This window comes from Cupressus sempervirens, chromosome 5 (genome assembly GCF_028749045.1).
Source record: "Cupressus sempervirens isolate cs-2001-9-10 chromosome 5, ASM2874904v1, whole genome shotgun sequence".
Classification (NCBI taxonomy): domain Eukaryota; kingdom Viridiplantae; phylum Streptophyta; class Pinopsida; order Cupressales; family Cupressaceae; genus Cupressus; species Cupressus sempervirens.
The window spans coordinates 398,579,332-398,590,350 of record NC_143122.1 but is presented as its reverse complement, the minus strand read 5'-3'; positions in this window follow the sequence as shown (position 1 = coordinate 398,590,350).

The following is an 11,019-nucleotide window of genomic DNA, read 5'->3' as shown; positions in this document are numbered from 1 at the left end:
AAGATTTTTGGGTAAGTTTGTGATTGTTTATTTGGATGATATTCAAATATTCAGTAAGACCAAGGAAAAACATCTTGAGCATGTTAGACAAGTATTGGAGAGATTGAAAGAGGAGAAATTGATGATTAATATGAAAAAGTGTTCTTTTATACAAGCAGAGATTGTGTATTTGGAATTTGTGATTTCAATTGATGGTTTAAGAATGGATCCTAAGAATGTTAAAGAAATTTTGGAATGGCCTACACCTGAGAATGTGGGTGAGGTAAGATCATTTCATGGTTTGGCTAGTTTTTATGGAAAGTTTATAAATAATTTTAGTGTTTCTTGTAATACTATGACTAGGACAATGATAGGAAATAAAAAGGAATTCAAGTGGATATATCAAGCTTCTAACAATTTTAAGACATTGAAAGAAAAAGTTTGTGAATCACCTATATTGGCTTTGCCTAATTTTGGTAAGGTATTTCAAATTGAATGTGATGCAAGTGGTAGTGCAATATGAGTTGTATTAAGTCAAGAAGGTAAACCTATTGCTTTCTTTAGTGAGAATTTGAATGATGCTAAAATGAAGTATTTTGTGTATGATCAAGAGTTTTATGCTATTGTTTAAGCTTTGAAGAAGTGGATACATTATTTGATTCCTGAGGAGTTTATGTTGTATACTGATCATTGAGCTTTATAGTACTTGGGAAGTCAACATAAATTGAATTAAAGACATATGAAGTGGGTTGAGTATTTGTAGAGTTTTACATTTGTGATCAAACATAAAAGTGGAGTTACTAATAGAGTTGTTGATGTATTGACTAGAAGATGCTCTTTGTTGACTAGAATGAAGGATGAAGTTCTTGGTTTTGATGAAATGAAAGATTTGTATGCTACTAATCCTTATTTTTCTAAGGTGTGGAGATAGTGCATAGCACCAAATCTAATAGATCATATCAATAAGTATGGTGAATATTTTATTCAAGAAGGTATGTTATTCAAAGGTATTTAGTTGTGTATCCCTAGAATTTCTATGAGGTTGAATTTGATTAAGGAAAAGCATTATGGTGGATTGGTCAAACATTTTGGAATTGATAAAAAATTGAATTTGTTGAAGGAAAAGTATTATTGGCCACAAATGTATAAGGATGTTCATAAATTTGTGAAGAGTTGTGGAGTTTGTCAAGTTACAAATGGACTAGGTTAGAATACTAGATTGTATACATCTATTGTTATTCCTGAAAAACCTTTGAGTGACATTAGTATGGAATTTGTTCTTGGATTGCCTAAAATAGGAAAGAGGTATGATTCTATATTTGTTGTTGTGGATAGATTTTCTAAATTGGCTCATTTTATACCATGCAAAAAGACATCAGATGTTTTGCATGTTGCTGAAATTTTCTTCAAAAAAATTATTAAATTGCATGGATTACCAAGAAGTATTATTTCTAACAGAGACAATAAGTTTGTTGGTTATTTCTAGAAAACTTTATGGAAGAAGATGGGTACTGAGCTGAAATTTAGTTCTACATTTCATACATAGACTAATGGATAGACATAGGTTGTGAATAGAAGCTTGGGCAATTTTTTGAGATGCTTAGTTGGAGATGAACCACATAATAGGAAGATGGTATTGGCACAAGCCGAGTTTGCATATAATAGTTCTATGAATAGGAAATCAAGAAAGACACCTTTGAGATTATTACTAGAATGAAGCCTAGAAGAGTATTAGATTTAATGGATTTTTCTAGTGAAGAGAAAAGAAGTGTTGTAGAAGAAGAATTTTTTGATTTTATGGAGTCTTTACATAAGGAAGTGAAGCTGAAGTTGGAACAAATCAATCAAAAGTACAAGGAGAATATTGATAAGTCTAGAAGACATCATATATTTGAAGTTGGTGATGAGGTGATGGTTCATTTGCAGAAAGGAAGATTTCTTATTGGAACATATATTAAGCTAAAGATGAAGAAGTTTGATAGTGGAAATGCTTATGAAGTTGAGTTACCTGATGACATGGATATATCTCCTACATTCAATGTTGTTAATCTATTTAAATATCATGATTTAGATGATGAAGTTGTTATACCTGATGATTATCCTAGGAAGCAGATTGAAGAGATTGAATATATATTGGATTAGAGAGTTTTTAAAAACATAAGAGGAAAAGATTACTATGAATATTTTGTGAAGTGGAAGAACATACCAGTTGAAGATGTTATAAGAATTTCTCAATTTGAGTTAGATTCAAATTAGGTTGTGACATCTCAATGATTCAAGAGAATCATTTCTTTCTACCATAGTTATTTGATGTAGGACAATCCTGGGTTGACGTGTTATCCTACTCATTTGTGTTCATTCTACTAGTTGTTGTTGAGTTATTGTCATTGTTGAGTTACACCAATTATCAAGTGCCAATAATTTTGCAGTATAAGTTGAGTTGAAGTTATCCCATGTCCTATTAACACTTAGGTTAGTGTGTTATCCCATCTCACTCTATAGTGTGTTTCAAGTTCCACAATGTGTGTCAAGATATCCTTCATGTGCCAAGTAATCCTTCATGTGTCGAGTGTTCCTCTTGATGCCAAGTGTCAATGATTTGGATGAGTTTTCTATGTTTTTTATGGAAACCAACTTGCAAGATTAGTTTTGATCATGATATTTATGATAAGATCTTTTCTTTGGATGTGTTTAGACCATCTTTGGGTTGATCTTTCTATTTTTTGATATTCTAGAATGTTTTGTAAGCCATTTTGGCAAGTATAAATAGGGTGTTTAAGCTTAGAGTTTGGGTAGAACAAGAAGGAGATTTTGGCAGAACTGGAAGGTTTGGAAACTTTGTTGCATATGTGTTTGGAAGGTGCAAATTTGAAGTTGGATCTTAGATATTGAATGTATTTTATTTCTGGTTGTAACTTAGAATGTCTTATAGCTAGGCATGTATGTTTATTATTTGATGAATCAATAAAAGTATCATGTTCTCTCTTTGTGGTACTATTCTCTTTGTGTGTTTGCTTCCATTGTGTTAACTCTACAAGGTTGGTTGCATTGTTAGGTGTGCCTTTGGACCTAGTTATTCTTGCCCTCCTTGTATCAATTTAAGCAAGTAGTTCAAATAATATAGTTGTTGATCTCTTGTACCAAAAATTTCACAAAGGAAACATTTCTTGGGATACTTGAAGCAGTTGAGAATAAGCTTAGACAATCTAGAGAATTGACTAAAACAAAAACAACCTTCATTGCCCTAAATATTCAACCTATTTTATCAAGGAGCCCAAGTGCTAGAGGAGTCTTTTCTAGTAGTAGAAAATCTGATGAGGATAGAAAGACAAAATAAGAAGTAGCCATTTTGGTAAGAAGAGAAAAAGGATGGTAAGAAATTATTTAAATGTTGGACTTGTAATGAGTTTGGTCATTATGCATCTAAGTGTCCCAAAAGAGAGAAAAAGTCTAGAGGATATTTCAAACCTAGAAGAGATAGAGATTGTTTGTATCCAAATGAAGAAGATGATTCTGATGAACAAGTAGTAAGTGCTAGTGATGATGAAATAGGATTTGTAGCTATTAAAGAAGAAAGTCTAGAGAAAATGGCTTTGGTATCACATGTTGAAAATAAATTTGATTGGATAATTTTTAGTGGTTGTCCACATCATATGATTGGTGATATGAATAAAAGTGTTGACTTCAAAAGTCATGATGGAGACATTGTTAGATTTGGAAACAAAGCAACATGTTATGTTAAAGTTATTGGATCTATAACTCTTGATGGTAAGACTAACACTGAGGATGTGTATTTTGTTGATGGTTTAAAACACAATATTTTAAGTTTTAGACAACTAATAGATAAAGGCTATTAGTTATAGTTCACAGAGAAAACATGCATGATAAAAAACAAAGAAAGAAAGGTAATTAGAATAGGAACCAAATCTAGAGGTAATGTATTTTGGTTGAATCCTATTGAAATGACATGTTTTGTTACAAAGGTAGATGACAATTGGTTATGGCATAAGAGATTTTTTCATATAAACTTTGAGAATATTGTGAAGACTAGTAGTATGTATATAGTTAGAGATTTGCCTAAGATTGTGAAACCTGCTAACACAATTTGTAAGGAGTGTGTATTGGAAAAGCATAAGAGAACTTCTTTTCCCAGCAAGAAATTTCCTATTATAGAAAAGTTGGAGATTGTACATACAAATATTAGTGGTCCTACAAAGACTAAAGGATTCTATGGTGAAATGTATTTCATGATTTTAGTTGATGACTTTTGTAGAATGATGTGGGTTGCATTTCTTAAAGAAAAATTTGAGGCATTTGATAAGTTCAAGATATTCAAGAATAGAGTTGAGAATGAATTAGGTATGAAAATTAAATGTTTAAGATCAAATAGAGGAGGAGAATTTACTTCAAATGAGTTTAACATCTTTTGTGAAGCTAATAGAATCAAAAGATAGTTATCAGCTCTAAAAACCTCGAAACAAAATGGTATTGCAAAGAGAAGAAATAGATTAGTAATAGAAGCAACAAGAGCTATGTTAGCTGAGAATTATGTATCCAAGATGTTTTGGAGAGAAGTTGTAAATAAAACATTCTACACTATGAATAGAGTGCAAGTCAAGAAAAATACAAACAAAACTCATTATGAACTATGGTTTGGTCACTCACCTCTATGGTTTGGTCACTCACCTACAGTTAATTATTTCAAAATTTTTGGTAGCAAATGTTATATCAATAAAGATGATGATATCGGTAAGTTTGATGCTAGGAGTGATGAAGCTAAATTTCTAAGTTATTCATTGAAAATAAAGGCTTGTAGATGTTATAATCTAAGAACTAAGACTATTGTTGAAAGTGAAAATATAAGAGTTGATGAGAAATCCAGGATACAAGAATGAATAGTTGACTATAATTAAAATGATTAGACTATTGTTACTAAACCAAGGAATGATGAAGTATTCTATGAGACTAACAATAATTTGTAGAATGAAAGATAGCTAAGTTAGGAACAAAGCTTGGAACCTTTGACAAAGCTAAGAGTTGAATTAACAACTCCTACTTGTGGTAAGAATATGAAAAAGAATCATCCACCCAAGTAGATCATCAAAAGCAAAGATAAAGGTGTGATGACAAGAAGAAAAATGAATGAAGAACTATGTTTGATATCTCAAGTTGAACTAAATAATGTAGATGAGGCATGTAAAGATGACTATTTGAAGCAAGTTATGAAAGAAGAATTGGATTAGATAGTGAAGAATGAGACATGGGAATTGGTTCCCAGACCAACAGACAAGAATGTGATAGGAACAAAATGGGTGTTCAAGAACAAAATGAATGAACAAGGTGAAGTTATAAGGAAAAAAGAAAGATTGGTATGTAAAGGTTACTCACAAAAAGAAGGAATAGACTATGAAAAAACCTATGCTCTTGAGGAAAGAATAGAAAAGTTAAGGTTATTCTTAGCATATGAAACACATAAAAAATTTAAAGTGTATTAGATCGATGTCAAGTGAGCATTTTTGAATGGAGAACTTGAAGAAGAGATATACATAGAAAAATTTGAAGGTTTTCCTATAAAAAATGGCAAGGACATAATATGCAGATTGAAGAAAGCATTGTACGGCTTAAAGAAAGCTCCCAAAACTTGGTATGAAAGGTTGGACAAGAATTTAACAAAACTTGGATTTAGCAAAGTTATGGCAAACAATAATCTATACTAGAAAGAAATTGATGATGGATTGATGATTTTGGTAATATTTTTTGGTGATATCATATTTGGAGGAAATGATGATGAAAGTGACAAGTTTGGAAAAGAAATGAAGAAGGAATTTGAAATAAGCATAATAGGAGAAATGAAATATTTCTTAGGATTATAGATTGTACAAGACAAAGAAGGAATCTTTATTTCTCAGACTAAGTATTTGAAAGATCTACTAAAAAGGTTTGGTTTGGAAACATGTAAACCCATTGGAACACCTATGGTAACTGAACACAAGTTACCTGCAAAAGATGACACACCTACTATTGATTAGAAGAACTACAAATCTATGATCAGAGGATTGAAATATTTGACTCACACAAGGCTAGATATAGAAAATGTAGTTGGAATTACTGCAAGATTTCAAACTGATCCAAGAGAAGGACATTATATAGTAGTCAAAAGGATATTTAGATACCTGAAAAGAACACCATAGTTTAGATTGTGGTATGATAGATCTAATGATTTCACTTTATATGCTTATACTGATGTGGATTGGGTAGGTAGTATAGATGATAGAAAGAGCACCAATGGTGGAGCCTTCTTTCTTGTAGGAAGATTGGTTTCTTAGCTAAGAAAGAAGTAGGACTATATTTCAAAAGCATAATAGAAAAAAAATATGTAGTAGAAACAAAAAATTGTAATCAAGTTGTTTGGATGAAGTAGATGCTAAAGGATATAAGGATAGAATTCAGTGAACTTGTTGTCATACATTGTGATAACACAAGCACAGTGAATATGTCTAAGAATCTAGTGTTGCATTCTAAGACTAAGTACATCTCTATGAAATATCACATGTTTAGAGACAAAGTCGCAAAAAGGAAAATAGATTGGAGTATATAAGCACCAAAGAGTAGATTGTAGATATTTTCACCAAGCTTCTTCTGAAAGATACTTTTAAGTATTTATGAGGTATGCTAGGGGTTATGCCCCTTCCTACATCAAAGTAGATAATGCATGAGTACATTCGTTTAGTGTAACATAGCACTATTTTTTTTCTAGACTGAATGTTGATGCTTCTTGTATGGGGGAGTATCTGTGATGGATAGAGTCATCTAGGACTCTTGATAGATGTTGTTTTGAACAATGCCTTTGGACACTTGAGCAAGTCAGAGATAGCTATTGTAGAGATTGATGGTTGCTAAAACCTTTGACATTGATTTCAATGGGGGAGATATTGTAGCATGAAAAATAATTTGATATAGAACACATTAAGATATATCAATGGGGGAGAATGATTGATGAAGAGGATTTGAAAAGAAAGGTTAATAGTCTTTTACAGTTTTTATTTTTGGAACCAAATATTTTTCATCTATGTTGCCATCAATGCCAAAGGGGGAGATTTTTGAAAGCATGAATACTGATGATACTTTTATGGGGGAGTATTGTGTACAAACATGATTAGATCATTATCATGATGATATGTTACACTCATGATTGTGTTTCAGTTTTCTATGGTATCTGATACAAGAACAATGGTAAAGAAAAAGTTGGTATGAATAGAAAGTTGAGAATTTTTAATAAGTGATGTTAAAGGGAGATAATACTAAGTGTCTAGTATATGTAGCTAACCTTGAAATCATAAGATATTAAGTTTGGAACAAGTTATGCAAGTTTTGAAAAGATTGTTCTAAGAGAGATTTTATAGAAGCATGCTTTGGTAAACTTGTTATATCTCTTAGTAGAGTTATTTGAGAAGCCAAAGTTAAAGATGTGAAGAAGAAACTCTAGATATGATATAGCTAAGCTTGGTCATCATAATGTTACATGTATGGAAAGTTAATCAAGTTACAAGGTGAAAGATTAATGTTATCACTAAGTGTAATATGTTCTTAATGAGGTCCTATAATAATCAATTGAGAAGGTTTAATAGCTAACTCAGGGAATTATTTTATGAATTTAGTATAAAGGAAGGACATTTTCCTTTATCATGTATGGAATGGATTAATGATTGCAAGAAGAAAGAAGAGAAGAATGCAAAGATAAGAAGAGCAGAGTGAAGGTGATGAAAACTTCATTGCTAAGGATTTATTGTGTGATCCAAAGTTTTATATTTGGATCTTACGTTTGTGACCTAGTCTACAAGGTTTTATAGTGATTAGTCTAGTTTATATGATAGAAGAAATAAGTTTAAGTATAGTACAAAAATTATTCAATAAGGAATAGTTGAGAGATTAGTTGGACAATGAGTTTAGTGGTCTTTCCCCAGAAGCTATTTGGATAGTGGGTCTTACCTTCTACAACTTCTAATAGGGTTGGCACAAATCCTAACAAGGTTGAAATCTTCTAACAAGGATTCAAAGTCTCCTAATAGGGACTCATATGTACTAAATGTTGTAATAGACTCCTAATAAGGTCCATCCTCTAAAAAAGAATATTTATATTAGTACATCATCTTGTGGGCATCATTTCCACTTGGGTTTTCCCTTTGATCAAGGGTTTCCCTAGTTACCAAATCTAGCATAATTATGTATGTGAATTTTAGTATGGTTGTTGTTTACTTTGATTGAATGGTTAATATTATTTAAGATTGATAATTATTGTTTAACTGATTTACCTCCCCCCCCCTGTCTCTCAGTTATATTGGTGGACTATTATTTCCAATAGTTATATCATTTAAATATCAGTCCCACACATACCTCTTAATTGCCTAGTTGGGGATGGTGTGATCACCTAATCCATTGGATGAAGTTATCCCATTTGAATTTGATGTGCTAGAATCTTCCTTCTTCTTACATGTCTTATTCATCTACACTTTAACTTCTTTAAAATCTACCTTTCCTTTGCCTTTATTGAACTCATTTCTTAGTGCCTTTGACTTTGTTGGACAATGTCTTCTCATGTGACCAATCTTTAGGAAACTAAAACATGTAGTCTATCTTAACCATCTACTATAATCACTTCTAAAATGTGTTCTTATGTAGTTCTTAGGAAAATTTCTATATTGTTGACAATAGTGAAAGCTATACCTAGTACTATAATCCCAATTATAGGAGTTTCCATTGTGCTTTACCTTTGTCTACTTGTCTGATGACCACTTGGGCTTGGATTTACAATCATATGCTCTGTGCCCATAATTTTAATAGTTATAAGATTATCCTTCAAATATTTTTTTTCTAATGGTCTTGGTTCTAAATTCATGTGCCTGATGTTGAGGCTTGATGCACTTGTGGCAGTGACCCATGAACTTCTACTTAGGATTCTAATTTGTAGTGTTGCTTCGATAAACATTAGCACTATGTCCTAATTTTCCACAACTATGACAAGTAGGTTTGGAGTTCTTGCTATTGGTATTTCTTTGTTCACCACTTTTAGATGATTTTTCTTCTTTAGTATTGGTGTAATCCAATCTAGTAGTATCATTGTTGGATCTTGAAGATCTCATCAATTGCTCAAAATACTTAATGGCTTCACTAGGTCTATTGAAATTTTCAACAATTTCTTTTTCTTTTTTCAGATCATTTCTTAGTCGTTCAGTCTACATCTTCAGTGTTGTGATTTCAATACCATTTCCATTCAATTCATGATTGGAAATCATCATTTTTTTCAATTTTTTCAGTTGCATGTGAGCAATCCTATTCACCTTTGATGTCTTCTCTTCCAATTTTTTGGTCAATATCATTTTGTCATCCTCAATCATGACTTTTTCTTCAACTTTCTTTTTCTGCTCAATCACCTCACATAGAAATACTAATTAGAATTCTTATTCTATCTTGAAACTTTTGACCTCTTTAGTTAGAGCTCCATTCTTTTCCATTAGATATACAACTATGGTATCAAATTCACTTGTGTTTCCATCTACAAATAATTCAGTAGTGTCAATCTCTTGGTAATGTGTTTCATTCTCTTCAATAACTATCTCTTTCATTCTCTTCAATGATCACTTTAACTCATCTCTTGCTTCATTTAGATGATGTAGGATAAGTTGGATTTGAGTCTTCTAATTATTAATAATCTTTCCCAACTTGAAGACTTCCATCTTCAAGATCTTTCCTTAAAGTTGCAAAGCCTTCCTTTCTAGAGAACCAATGCTTTGATACCAATTGTTGAAAATATAATAGGGAAAGCAAAATCTGAGAGGGAGGGGGAGGGGGTGTGAATCAATTCTTAAAAAATTTAACCATAAACTCATTCACCACACATCCATCTCATAATTTTTCACATGAACTGAAATAACTAGCTAAACATATTCATCCATAGTATGAAAACAAATAACATTCAACACATGTATGACACAAGATATTTGGTCACCCAAAAACCCTCCAATGGGAAGGTAAAACTATGGTCAATATGACACCCACAAATCTTAACTACTATAGTTGTAAAGTATATCCAATGAAGGTTATAATGTTTGATCATGAAACATGATCTACCCTATGAAAGGTCCATCCTATTAAAGGACTACAAGATTCTTAGTTCTTACTCTGTTGAAGGATTTCAACACCCTACTAGAAGTGTGCCTGATAAAAGGACTTTTACTTATAACAAATTAAGCACCATGTTAAAGGATTTACAATGTCCTATTAAGATTTCTCTCTTAAGAGATTTAATTAATTCACCTTTTAGCATATCTCTTCAATGATCCTATGGTTAGCACTTTGCTACTAGATAATAGATCATCACTTTGCATATATTCTTGATCCTCCTTTGATCAAATGCATCTCTTCTATCCTCTAACCTCTTTTCTTTGTTCTCTTCTTACTGATTTTGTAGTGTATCACAATTCAAAACACATTAGTCACCATGAATACTCTATTTGCACATGCAAACTTTGTTGGAATATATAGTCCATTGATATAACTCAGGGGGCACGGAAGAGGGTGAATCAGTTATAAAACTATCATCACAAGCATTAAAATTAAAATAACTTAACCATGAGAGTAATATAATCTAAAATCATAAGAAGATACTCATGCACAATTAACACTAGATATGTTAACTAGGGAAAACTTTGATCAGAGGGAAAATCTAGGTGGGGAGGGCACCCACAAGATGATATATATATATATATATATATATATCTACATGTATATATATATATATATACATGTACATATATATGTGTGTGTGTGTATATGTATATATATATATGTATGTATGTATATATATACATGTATACATATACATGTATATATATATGTACATGTATATATATATATATATACATATATATACATATATATATATATATACATATATATATATACACACATATATATGTATATATATATGTATATATATATGTATATGTATATATGTATATATATATACATATATATATATGT